The sequence below is a fragment of the Bos taurus genome, chromosome 20 (assembly GCF_002263795.3).
Source record: "Bos taurus isolate L1 Dominette 01449 registration number 42190680 breed Hereford chromosome 20, ARS-UCD2.0, whole genome shotgun sequence".
Taxonomy (NCBI): domain Eukaryota; kingdom Metazoa; phylum Chordata; class Mammalia; order Artiodactyla; family Bovidae; genus Bos; species Bos taurus.
In genome coordinates, this window is record NC_037347.1 from 22,070,881 (window position 1) to 22,083,986 (window position 13,106).

Sequence of the window (13,106 nt, forward strand, 5' to 3'; positions counted from 1 at the left end):
TGCTACTAAATGCCCAGCACCAAAGTACAGGCACATAACAGACAAACATCTACCAGGCAATAAACATCTCTAGCACAGACTAACACTCAAATAAAAATCCCAGATCCACTGTTGAGTCAATATTTTACCATAAATAAGATGATATGCTTGTATCTTACTTTCTCATTTGCCACATGAAAATGTTGTCATTTATTTTTCAAGTACGCTTACGTATAAATTAGATAATATCTAACATCACAAGCCATTCAAAAGACAATTGCTCCATGAATTCAAGATGGTATTATTTTGCAACAGGTCATATTTCATATCCCCACAAAAACAATTTCCCCTTTTAATCCAAATTTCCTATAAAAGATGTCAATCAGGTTTTAAAATAAAGCAAAAAGTCAAAAGCTACCATTTGTATTTATCGACTACTGCTTTGTGGAACTGACATATATCAGAGAAGCCACAATAGTTCCACATGTATAAAGTCAACTGACATTCAACAGAGGGATTTCAACATCATTCATGGGAAACAAAGTCTTTTCAACAAACAGGAGAGTAGGACATCTATATTTAAAAAAGAAAGAAATGAACCTCAACCCTTTCACAAGTAAAAAAAAAAAAATTCACTCCAAATGGATCACAGACCTAAAAATATAAACTACAGAACTTTCAGAAGAAAGCTAAAAAGGAGAAAATCCTATGAATTCGGGTTAAGTACAAATTTCTTATGACACAAAAAGCACAAATCATGAAAGAAACATAACCAATTTTACTACAAGTTTTAAAATGTTTGATCTCTAAAGCATAGTTAAGAAAATGAAGACAAACCATAGATGGGAGAAATTTGCAAAATACATTATCTAATACACTTATAGCCAAAACAAAGAATTCTAACAATGAAACAAGATAATCTTTTAATGGATCAAAGACTTGAATAGACACTTCACCAAAGCACATTAAAAGATGCTTATCATGTTACTATACTGTATGATAGCTTTAATGTTGGCTAACTACCCATTCAACTACCCTAGCAGTAAATACTATTAAAGGAAAAATTAATCAACTTGAGGAACTTTTCTTCCTTAAAGGACAAGAGTATTTATTAGATCATCTGCTTCTTTTTAAGAAGGGCAAATAACCTGTAGAGTATGGTCTGGAAATTAGGGGGCAGAGAGGAGGGTATCTGATCATACTTACGCTATTATATATTCAAATACATTATCATAAATGTCTATTTTCTTATTACAGCTGTATAACATTGTGATATTACTATATGCATAGGCTATTTTATTTCAGGAGCACTTTAAAAAGTATTTGTCACAAACGGTTAGGAATCTGACAGAATTCTGTACCACTGCTCTAGAGCTGTGCTATCCAATATGGCAGCTAGTGGCCATAGGCTGTAATTTAAATTTAAACAAAAATTAAACAAATCTTAAAATTCAAATCCACATCTGCACTAGATGCATTTCAAATCTCCATAATGACATATGAAGTCTTGAAGTGTTGGTCGCTCAGTCGTGCCCAACCCTTTGCAACCCCATGGACTGCAGCCCACCAGGCTCCTCTGTCCATTCAATTTTCCAAACAAGGATTACTGGAGTGGGTTGCCATTTCCTTCTCCAATGACACATAGCTAGTGATTATTATACTAAAAGAAGAGACACAGAATCTTACACCTTTTCACAAAGTTCTGTTGGATAGAATAAGACCTACTACTTAGAACCTTAGAATGCTAAGGAAGCTGACTGTAACAGAACAATGCAAATAATCCAAATTATGGTTCCCTCACTTAGTGAGAAGCTTACATAAATTATTTAATTTCAGACTGACCTTCTTAAACCACTGAACGGAAATAACATTTATTTTACATGATAATTGGGGAAAACACTTTCTAAATTAAACTGCTATATAAACATTAGTAATGAGGTGATTCTAAAGGAAAATATTCCTGAAAAAGAACTTATGTGAGCATTTTATTAACAAGTCACAACTGTATCACATTAAGGAAAATAAATTTAGTTGCTGCTTAAGAATAAAGTTTCTAAATTCCTGAAATAGAATAGAATTTTACTTTCTTCCTACTGTCATCCTAAAATTATGAACCATAATGGTTGGGAGTTCTAGGTTCTGGATGCAGAATGTACGGATTCAGAAATCCCACTTACAGGCTGTGTAACCTTAATAAGCAATTTAAAACCTCTGACTTCATTTTCTTACCTATAAAATGAGAATAGAACCTTTCCACAAGCTGCACCTATGAGGATCAAATTAGTTTATATAGTTAAGAAGCTTTGAATACTGCTTGAAACACGGTAAGCATTAACATGGATTAACCCACCCATTATGGTAGATGTTGATATCAAGAATAAAGAACTTCTATAACTCAACAACAATCTGGTTTAAAAATGGGCCAAAGGCTTGAATAGGTATCACTCTAAAGGACACAAATGACCAATAAGCACACCAGACATCACTTATCACATTACTAATCATTAGGGAAATCCAAGCCAAAACCATAACAATATCACTTCACAACCATTAGAACACAATACACAGAAAACAACAAATGCTGAGAAAAATTTGAGGAAACTGGGACCCCTGTGCATTGCTGGTAGAAATAAGAAACGGTGCAGCCTCTATGGAAAACAATATGGTGGTTCCTCAATTAAAAATAGAATTACTGTATGATCAGCAGTTCCACTTCTGGGTATCTATCCAAAAGAATCAAAAGCAAAGATGCAGACAAATATTTGTCCTCCCATGTTCACAGCAGCATTTACTACAGTCAAAAGGTGGAAACAACCCAAGTGTCCATTAACGGATAATGGATAAACAAAATGTGGTACGTACACATATAATGGATTATTTTGTCTTAAAAAAAAAGGGTATTCTGATCGACCCATGGTACAACACAGATGAACCTCAAAGACATTCAAAGGAAATAAGCCAGTAACTAAAGGACAAATTTGCATGATTCCACTTATATGAGGTACCTAAAGTAGTTAAGTTCATAGAGACATAAGGAGAGTGGTGATTTCCAAGGATTGGGAGGAGCAAGGAATAGTTATGGTTTAATGGGTACAGAGGTTCAGTTTTACAAAATGAAAAGAGCTCCGGAGGTGAGTGCTGGTAATGACTGCGTAACAACATGAATGTACCTAAATGCCACACAACGATACACTTAAAAATAACTGAAATGCTGAACTTCATGTTATGCATATTTTGCCACAAATTAATTAGAACCCAAAGGTCTATTTTATTATAAACATACCTGATTTCCTTGAAGATATCCTTCAAAATATTTAAGAAGTGTTTCAAAGAGTACAGTATCAATAGGTAAGAGGTACCCAGAGTAGTCAAACTCATAGAAAATACAACAGTGCTTGCCAGGGGCTTGGGAGAAGGGAAAATGGACAGTTAATGGGTAGCGTTTCAATTTAAGATAAAACAATGTTCTGGAGATGGATGGTGATAATTGCACAATGTGAAGGTACTCAAGGTCACTGAAGTGTACACTCAAAAATAACTAAAATGGTAAATTTTATGTTTATTTTACCATGATAGAACAGTTCCTCATTACACAGATTGGGAGATTAGTGCAAAGGGGGCCGAAGATTTTACTTCTCTATCTCATACAGTGGCTCAAAAGGCAGAAAAGACTTATACCTGCTAAACTGATACAAATTTAGAATCTATTTTCTTCTCTAAACTTAAAACAACCTATTTGTGGGGGTGAAGACTTTAGCTAATTATACTGACAACATGTGGGTATCCTCGGTCACTCAGTAGTATCCAACTCTTTGTAATCCCATGGACTGCAGACTTCTCGGGTTCATGGAATTTTCCAGGCAAGAATGCTGGAGTGGACTGCCATTTCCTACTCCAGGGGAAATGTTTCCAACCCAGGGATCAACCAACGCACCCCTGCCTCTTGCATTGGCAGGCAGATTTCTTTACCACTGAGCCTCCTGGGAAGCCCCCATATTGACAACAACAGGTTGTAAAGAATTACCCCCTAGTTTTTTTTAACTATGTCCACAAAATCTTTTGACACAAGGTGGAACCTAATTTCTCACTCCTTGACTGTGGGCTAGACTTAATAGGCTGCTTCTAATGCAAAGAATGTGGCAGAAGTGACTTCTGAGACTAGGTCATAAAAGGCACTGCACACTTCTACCTACCTTTCTTCTCAGATGACTTCCTCTGGAAATGCAGCTGCCATGGAAACAGCTGAAGATCTACATATGCTAAGGAAATTGAGTCCTCTAGACACCAGCCAGCAGCAACCTGCTAGCCCAAAGAGGAACACCTTCTTAGAAGGAGATCCTCTAGGCACCAGTCAAGCCTCCAAATGACAGCAACCTTTGAGATTTTTATGCAAGACATAGAAGAAGCCAGAACCACTCAGCTAAACTGCGATCAAATTTCTGACCCACAGAAAATCCACGTGCAATAGTATTCTTTTAACTCCCCTGTTTAAAGAATACAGTTTTAAGCAAAAAAAAAAAAAAAAGTTTTGACATTAGAAAGAAAAAAACAAGAACATACAGTTGACCCTTAAACATAGTCATTAGAACTGTGCAGGCCACCTTACATGTGGATTTTTATCAATATTAAATATTAGACTACTACACTATCCAAAACTGGTTCAATTTGTGCATGCAAAACTGCAGATATCAAGAAACATCAGATATAGACGTCTGGCCTACTATATGCAAATCTTCCAATTCAAAGATCAATCAGATCAGTCGCTCAGTCGTGTCTGACTCTGCGATCCCGTGAATCGCAGCACGCCAGGCCTCCCTGTCCATCACCAACTCCTGGAGTTCACTCAGACTCACGTCCATCGAGTCAGTGATGCCATCCAGGTGCCTATAATCCCCGTGTCATTCGAGAGTCAACTGTGTTATTTATGTTCACTGAAAGCTAACTTGTTTTTACTAGTATACATACATACGTAGAGACAAAAAAAATGACAATGTTTCAGTTAAATAATTTTCTAAAGGCATCTGCGAGGTACAACCAAAACAATCCATTTAACTAGAATTTTTAAGATCTTGCTTAAAAAAAAAAAAACAAGTATGGAACAACTTCTAAATATGGTTTTAAAAATACATAACCTGGAAACTGAATTAACAGGTAGGAAATGAAGATGAAAACACTGCACTGCCCAAGTTGTGAACAGAAAGATGACTAAAGAAACTGGGGCTTCCCTGGTGGTCCAGTGGTTGGGAGTCCACCTGCCAATGCACAGGACATGTGTTGGCCTGGCCTGGGAGGATCCCACATGCCTCACAGCAGGAGCGCAGCTACTCCAGTGCTCTGGAGTCCAAGCAACACAGCTAGAAAAAATCTGCACACAGCAACTAAAACCAGCACAGCCAAAAATAAATAAATAAAAACTTTTTAAAGAAACTGAGTATGATCTCTTACATAAAAAGACGCAGAAAACAGCAATTACTTTAAGAGATACAGCACATAAGCTTTAAGTATTCTGCTGGGTGGGACAGCTAACAAATAGGGGAAAAGCAGGCAGGTAAAACTGAAAAGGAGATCCAATCATAAAAGGTCTTATCAGTAATTATAACATTTTGTGTCTCATGATCCTGCTGTTGAAACTGCTCTCCAAAAAAATACATGGAAGCACCTTCAAATACATCTATTTCAAAGACTTCTCAAATCAGTCTCCCATCCACATAGCCAAAAAAGAATTCATATTAGGAGCCTCTCACACATGAAACATTAAAAGAGGGGAGGACATAAGATAATCTCTTTGCAACTTGCTCTTTCCGAAATATTCCAAAAACATTAGCTGAAAGGCTGCTAAAGTAACAAAACCAAGAACTGTAATTTAGGCAGATTTCTCTGGCCACAGGAAAAGACTTTGTAAACTCAACTAAGGACCTCCTTGGTGGCTCAGACCGTAAAGAATCTGCCTGCAATGGGGGAGATCTGGATTTGACCCCTGGGTTGGGAAGATTCTCTGGAAGAGGGCATGGCAACCCACTCCAGTATTCTTGCCTGGATAATCCCCATGGACAAAGGAGCCTTGTGGGCTACAGTCCATGGGGTTGAAAACAGTCGGACACAACTGAGCGACGAAGCGCACACACACAAACTCAACTAAAGTAGGGTATTTCCTTAGCCAAAGATCAAGCTAGGACGATAGATTAAACTGGAAATGAGGAAAGCGTGACTAGGATGCAGGTAATACTGTTAACAGAAACAAGAGACAGAAATAATTTCAGAGCCCATAATACTAGTTTAACATGTAAAATATATTAAACAGAATTTTATGTTACAAATAAAACTTTACCTGTATATTAATTACACCTCACAATTAACAAAAAAGCCTTCACATACATTATTTCCATCATTTTTATGAAAAAAGTAAAGCCAAGAGATTAAGTAAATATGTGCGTGCATGCTAAGTCGCTTCAGTCATGTCTGACTCTTTGCAACCCAAAGGACTATTTTTTTTTGCAACCCAAAGGACTACTTTGCAACCCACCAGGCTCCTCTGTCCATGGGATTCTCCAGGCAAGAACACTGGAATGGATCGTCACGCCCTCCTCTAGGGAATCTTTCCTGCCTAGGGATCGAACTCCCATCTCTTAGGTCTCCTGAACTGACAGGCAGGTTCTTTACCACTAGCACCACCTGGGAAGCCCTTAAGTAAATACGCAAGGTCACAAAGACCCTTTTCTAATATTCCAAATCCTAGATCAAAAATCTCCTAATTCCCCAAAACTACCCTTTTCCTACATCACTACCCCTAACTGGATCTAAATTGTTATCTAAACCCGTTTATTAAAAAGTGGTTGAGTTAAAGACAATTAGATAATCTGGCCTGTTTAGGTTCTATCCTCAGTTGTAATTTTACTTTCAGATTAAAGGTTCCCATCCTTATTCCCTTCCCTTGTTGAATTTTATTTTCTTCTCTCTTCTTTTCACATTTCATAATCTGAAACCATATTTTAATCTTTAGCTAAACAAAGTTAGCACTCAAATAGCTACTAACAAATAGTAAAACAGTGGTTTTTCTTCTTTTAGCTGGTCTCCAAGCTCCACCAGTAATCATTATTTACCAAAGAAAAGCAGTAAAAGAGAAGAAAAAAACATCAGTGATAATGTTCAAACTGAATTAATAAACATAAAATCCACATGAAGACAGTATTAAACATGGCTAGTGATTAAGTTTGGGTCTCTCTAGTCCAGCTTGGAGACTTGGTCAAGACTCCTACACCAGTCTCAGTCTCTCTAAAACTTTTAATTTCTCACCTATACAACTAATAGTTTTCTCTACGATACACTACTATGTATCACACAATCATCATCTATAAATGTTAATCATTGTAATTGTTATTTTAGACCTATATATTGTTCAGGCACAGAGGTAGGGGAAAAAATGGGAGGAAGGGAGATAGAGGTACTTAGGGTGAGGGGGGAGAACCCAGCCATTATTTCAATTACTCTGGTACTGTATATTTCAATGCCAAGAAAATAATGAAATATTTATGAAAACACTCAAGTCGAATAAAGCTGCCCTTGAACAACTACTGTAAGCAAATGTTACTATTCAAGGATTAAAGTTAATTGTTAAAAATCCTGGTCACTAGAGTCATCTTTATCCTGATACTACTGCTTGGAGCAACAGGAGAAATTTAAAGAAAAATAATCACAAACAGTAAATCTTATGTGGTTCTTTTCTATTAAAAAAAAAAGGCCATTCACTTCCAGTTCAAATTCCTAATCACATTCAAAATGTATGTTCTTAGATAAGTAACTTGAAAACCCACTAAGTTTGAGGAATATATAAAATACAGGCTCTCCGAAGCAAAGAAAAGGGCAGAAGGGGGGTTGTTCTCATCACAGGTTTATATAAATCAAAGTGGAAACTCAATTAGAAGTACTACACAAAGCTCTGACAAAGAACACAAGAAATATCCTATTCTTTTCTGACAGATTTATTTAACTCTAATCTCAATTTTGTATCAGAAAATAAAATACCACGTATATCTAAATACCTACCATCTTTTGGACTCTCCTACCTCTCCTGCTTTAAGGGAGCTAACAGGATTCAACAGCATAACAACAACAAGACAATAAATGAGCCAAATGACCAGTTATTAGGCTATCCTGGCAAAGTGTGCAAATATTATGGTATTTTTTAATTTCAGAGAGATAATTAAGTGAAAAAAAATAACCTTAACTTTAGCTACATTCGTCTGTTAATATAAACTGCTTCAAAAATAAATTTTAGTCAATTTTTTAAAAACAAACACTTCTACTGAATGCCTATGACTCACTAAAAAAAATTAAATGCAGTAACAAATCATAATACCAGTCAATCCTCAAATAAACAATTAAAAGATACTCTTGTCAAAGGATTTTCATTACAGCAATTAATATTCACAAGTTTTTTTTTTAACCAAGATTTGTTTATAACTTAAGGCAACATTACCTTCTGGAGGCAGAGACTGTATACTCATTTTTTAAGTTAAAGGTTCTTAGTGTACCTTCTCTTCCTCTCAGTTTCTGTTCCTAGTAATGACTTTTTGAAACTTTTTGGAACTTAAGGAACAATCTGAAATACAAAGCCACTTCAAAATTTGTTTCAAAAAATTTCTGTAATGGATAGGAATTGTTATCCCTTAAAACAATTTACTTCATGAAAGACCAGATTAAAAGTCAAGCCCTGTAATTTGTTTAAACAACTACCTAATTCTACACTGGAACACTAAACTGCATTCAGAATGTAATCTACAGTCATATTTAGGAAGTAAAATGACTATTTGTTGATTTTTTTCCTACCTTTCTATTAATCCATAAAGCCATACTGACCGTATGGATTTGTCTACTTCAGAAGTACAAAAACTTCAAATGTGAACAGTTTCATCTGAAATATTCTTAACAATTCTTTCTGCATTTCAATTTACTTAACAGTTCTTTTCAGACTGCCCAGGAAATTGAAGCCAAGGAATCGTACTGCAAGAAACTGAAAGGCTTCCAAAGAATAACACAGGATAAAGTTGACTCATTACAGTTTACAAATGAACATTTGATTTGCTCACCATATAGTACTTACAAATTCCAACAGGACTGCACAGGAAGGTGTTGGATTTGTCTCTGTAATCTTTATGTTTTCCAGTTTGTTTTTTTATTCTGTATCCTCTGAAATAATATCCAAGTTCTTTGAAGACACTTAACCTATGGCTATTTGACATAGAGTTACTTCAGTCAGCTACCCATACTTCTGTTTTAAAGTTTTCATATGGCTATCGCCAGAATTAGCCAAGTTCCTTGGATTTTAAGATTTTAAAGTCTTCTTTATTATTCCATGTATTTGTCACTGTTGTACTTATCCACTCCAGATGAAATAATCCAATTTATGAGTCAAAAAGAAAAAACAAAAAGAAAATTTCACATCTGAAGAGCATTCCTAAACATCAGCATAAACAAGAGACACACAGCTATCTCAATACTACCATGCTGCTGGGAAACTGCCACATCTTAAATTTCCACGTAAATAAAAGATAAAAGCAAAAAAACTCTGTATTCATTCAATGTCTTCATTTAGAAAAGCGGTCCCATTGTGACATGAAAAGGGCTGAGGTCAAAAATTCCTAAAACTTTTAATAAAGGTAAAAATAAACTGCCATGAAACTTCAGCAATATTTAAACAGTAATTTGAAACTGCCGAAACTACTCAGTACACAAATCAAACATATCTTACAGTTTTGGCTGAAGAACAACAAGAGGGGAGGGGTTGGGGGGAAGGCAAAAATACCACCAGCTGAAAACACTTTAAACCAGTTATATAATCCGTTTGAACCAAAATACTGAAGAAATGCCTGGATCTCTTTTTAAGTAGCTTGCAGAACTGTTCACTACTATCAATTCACTTCAGAGATGATTCTTGCCAATTTTAATAAACTTCTGGGGTAAAATTATCCAAAAACATTGTAATTCCAAAATGGCCACTTGAAATATCCGGGGCCTTTTACACAAAACCTAGAAGATGATCTTCATATCTGAGTAATTCAATCACCTGTAAAAGTTATAAAAAAAAATTTAAATTACACACTGAATTTTAATTTTGAACTAAAAATCAATCCCCATCCTCAACAGTCAACCTCTGGAGAGAAATGCACTTCCGCACCCAAAAAAGGTCTACTGTATGAAAAGGACTTCAAAATATGTTGAGGGGGAGAAAAAACGGTGGGAAACGGTATTATGGAAGACAAGTGCTGATTCCAACTGGGAAGGGTGTGCGGATATAAGGTAGAGGGATTATATAAGCAAACCTTCCTATACTTTGAGTAAATGTTACAAACGAGCAAACAATCTTCTAAGAGATCTTCCGTATTTTCTATTCAAATCTACCAAAAGAAAACGCAAAGACAGGTGTGCTGCTACCGAGCATTACTAAATGCAACTTAGCGAATGAGGGATATAAAGAGAAAGACGCTCCCTCCAAACCAGAATGTCCAGAGGAAAGGGGCACATTTCCCCCATTCAGAGTAGGAAGGTAAGTGGCCGAGAAGTGGGACAAGAACATTCCTTAAATTCGCCCGAGGGTGAGACTTACCCGGCAGCCACGAGATGTGAGGGTTCCCATTTCCTTGAATTAAGAAAACAGGTTTCTCTCAACACTGAGGGGGTGGAAGGTACTGAGCCCTTCTCGTATACCACGTTAAGAGTGCTTTTCTCCCCAACCAGACCGAGTCCCCTCAGACCCTACAGGACTCAGAGGGGCAAGGCTGCGCTCGCCTCGGTCCACAGCCACGGACCTGGAGAGGCGGGCTGAGCGGGTGCGCTGAGAAATCACCAAAGGCCACAACTCGGCCTCGACTCTCTCAACCCTCCGACAGCGGCAGCGGTGCAAAAGGAGGCGGGCGCCTGCGAGAGGCCGGAGGGAGGAAGACCGAGCACGAAAGGCGTCGGACCCATTCCCAGCCTCCGCCAAACAACACCCCCCACCCTCAAGCCGCCCGGGCTAAGCCACCCACCCCCTCCCACAACCGCCACCTCCGCTCCACCCGGACCAAGCCAATACCTAGAGGGGCCTCGCCGCGCCGTCCTTCCCTCTCTGTCCTCGCTCTCCCGCCACCCTCCCCCCGTCCTCGGGCAGCTTCACACCTCACGCCGCCAACGCCGCTCCCGACCCCTCAAACCTCAACGCCGACACGGGTACCCCCTCCCATCCCTAGACCCTGGCGCCGAGCGCAGAGAACGCTATTACCTTCTGCCACACCAGAGGTGCCCCTGGCCTAGGGGTGCCGCTGCGCTCGATCCCGGGAGGAGGTTTTCGGTACTTTGAATAATCCCCTTTTGCCGCTTTTCCCTCCCCCACAACCAGTCTCAGTCCCAAAATGGCGCCGACCCGATCCGCAATGTTCTGGGCCAAGTCTCGCGAGATCGTGGACGGTGGCGAGGCGGGGAAGAAACTAAAAGGGCTGAGGATAAGGGAGGGGAAAGGCGGGGCGAGGAGAAGGAGGAGGGAGATAGGGTGTGGAAGAAGCGGTGCGAACAAACCTACTGGGCGGGGCAGCAGGAGGAGCGTCTCCACCAGAGAACCTTCTGGCCTAAGCAACCGCTCACGCCTCGGCCAAAGAAGCCCCGCCCGCTACGTCGAGCGGCTGGGGGAGGGGAAGAGGGCGTGGTTATGCTTAGGGGAGGGGCTTCGAGGAGGTCCCGGAGGCAGGGGCGCGCGGGGGGCGGTGGCTCCGCGCGGTGACGTCAGGAGCAGCTGGAGTCGGGGATTACCCCCTGCTGCTGACGTGAGGATGGTGAACAATCGGGAACGTTCGGTGGAAGGGGGAATTCCCCGCTGCTCCCTGAGGAGCCCCTCCTCCCGCCCTTCCCCGGGTCCGCGGCCGCCCGGGAGCTTGGGATGGTGGGGCTGCGGGAGGGCGAGAGGGGAACGCCGATTCGGGAGGCGGCCGCGCCGGCTCGAGTGGCTCGCGCCGCGGCGTCTACCCTGGCTGGATGTTCTGAGGAGCCACGGCGCGCGCGAGGCGCCGGATACCTCTCTCAGGCCTGCGAGGCTGAGAGATCACATGCTCGGCGGTACACAGCCTTGCGCGGGCGGAGCGCCGGCGGAGTTGGCGCAGGACTAATCCGGCGCCGTGAAGCAGTGGATTCACTGTCGTATGCAAATACGAGAGTGTCGGACATAAATAATATACGCGAAGCCAGTGACTGAGGAGACGAGACTCGCTGGTTGGGAACGAAGCCCAGATTCTCAGGGATAAAAGTGGCTACTGGATATGACCGTGTTAATTATCGTTTTTCTTTTTATTAAATCTACAGCAGGGTAGGATTATTTCAGCAGTGTCTCGGTCCCTCACAGCTCGTAAGATTCGGTATAATGAATTTTGTGGGCGTCACCGTTTTCTAATCGCGATACCTTTTTGCCTTGAAACTGAAGACTCACGTTGAAACCTGTGAAATCAGCCTTTCAAGGGGTATCGCGAAGTAAGAAAAGTAACCGTATTTCTTTAGGAAGTATGTGGGGGAAGGGTGTCTTAACGAGGGAAAAACCAGAGAAGAAAAAATCCTTGGCTCTTCGCCCTCCTCCAAGCCATGAAGATTTCATACACGGAAACTTTATGGTTCTTTTATGTGCATTATGGGGTTTGTAGTTTAATGAAATGCTTCTAAAAGCTACCTGAAAGAATGTTTGAATATAAACTCACCAAAAATTACACCTCCCAATCTTTTCGTTTTCGTGAACACTTGGCAATTAATAATGCCTCGCTGAGTGCATAGAAATGAGAATTAACACTTGCTGGATTCCTTGTCTGTGCCAAGTACTTAATTCTTATTCTAGTCTCTGAAGTGGTGTTGTTTTCCTCTTTTTGCAGATGAGGAAACTGGTTCAGGTTACACAACATAGAATGTGGGTGCCACCACTTGGCTGTACCAGACTTGAACTCAAATGTGTTTGGGTCTTAATTCACGTTCTTTACACCACACCACATTGCTTCCATAGAAATAACTTACGTATTGGGACAAGACCTGCTGCTGCTTCTGTTTCTAAGCATGGTGTCAATTCAACAAAGGAAAATATTGATGCTTTGAAAACACGAATTGTACCTTTCATATGGCAA

General features: G+C 39.9%; 1 protein-coding gene across 10 annotated transcripts in view; it reads right to left on the minus strand.

The window, feature by feature from the left end:
* The window catches only part of GPBP1 (GC-rich promoter binding protein 1), a 65,479-nt gene extending 53,879 nt beyond the window's left edge, over positions 1-11,600 (minus strand). For 3 of the 10 annotated variants that reach the window (XM_024981386.2, XM_005221503.4, XM_005221502.4), the window contains exons 1-2: positions 11,237-11,389; positions 9,080-10,042 (exon numbers count right to left, since the gene is read on the minus strand). The gene's annotated coding sequence lies outside the window, so the exon portion shown is untranslated. 10 annotated transcript variants of the gene reach the window in all.
* Between the last annotated feature and the right edge of the window lie 1,506 nt (positions 11,601-13,106).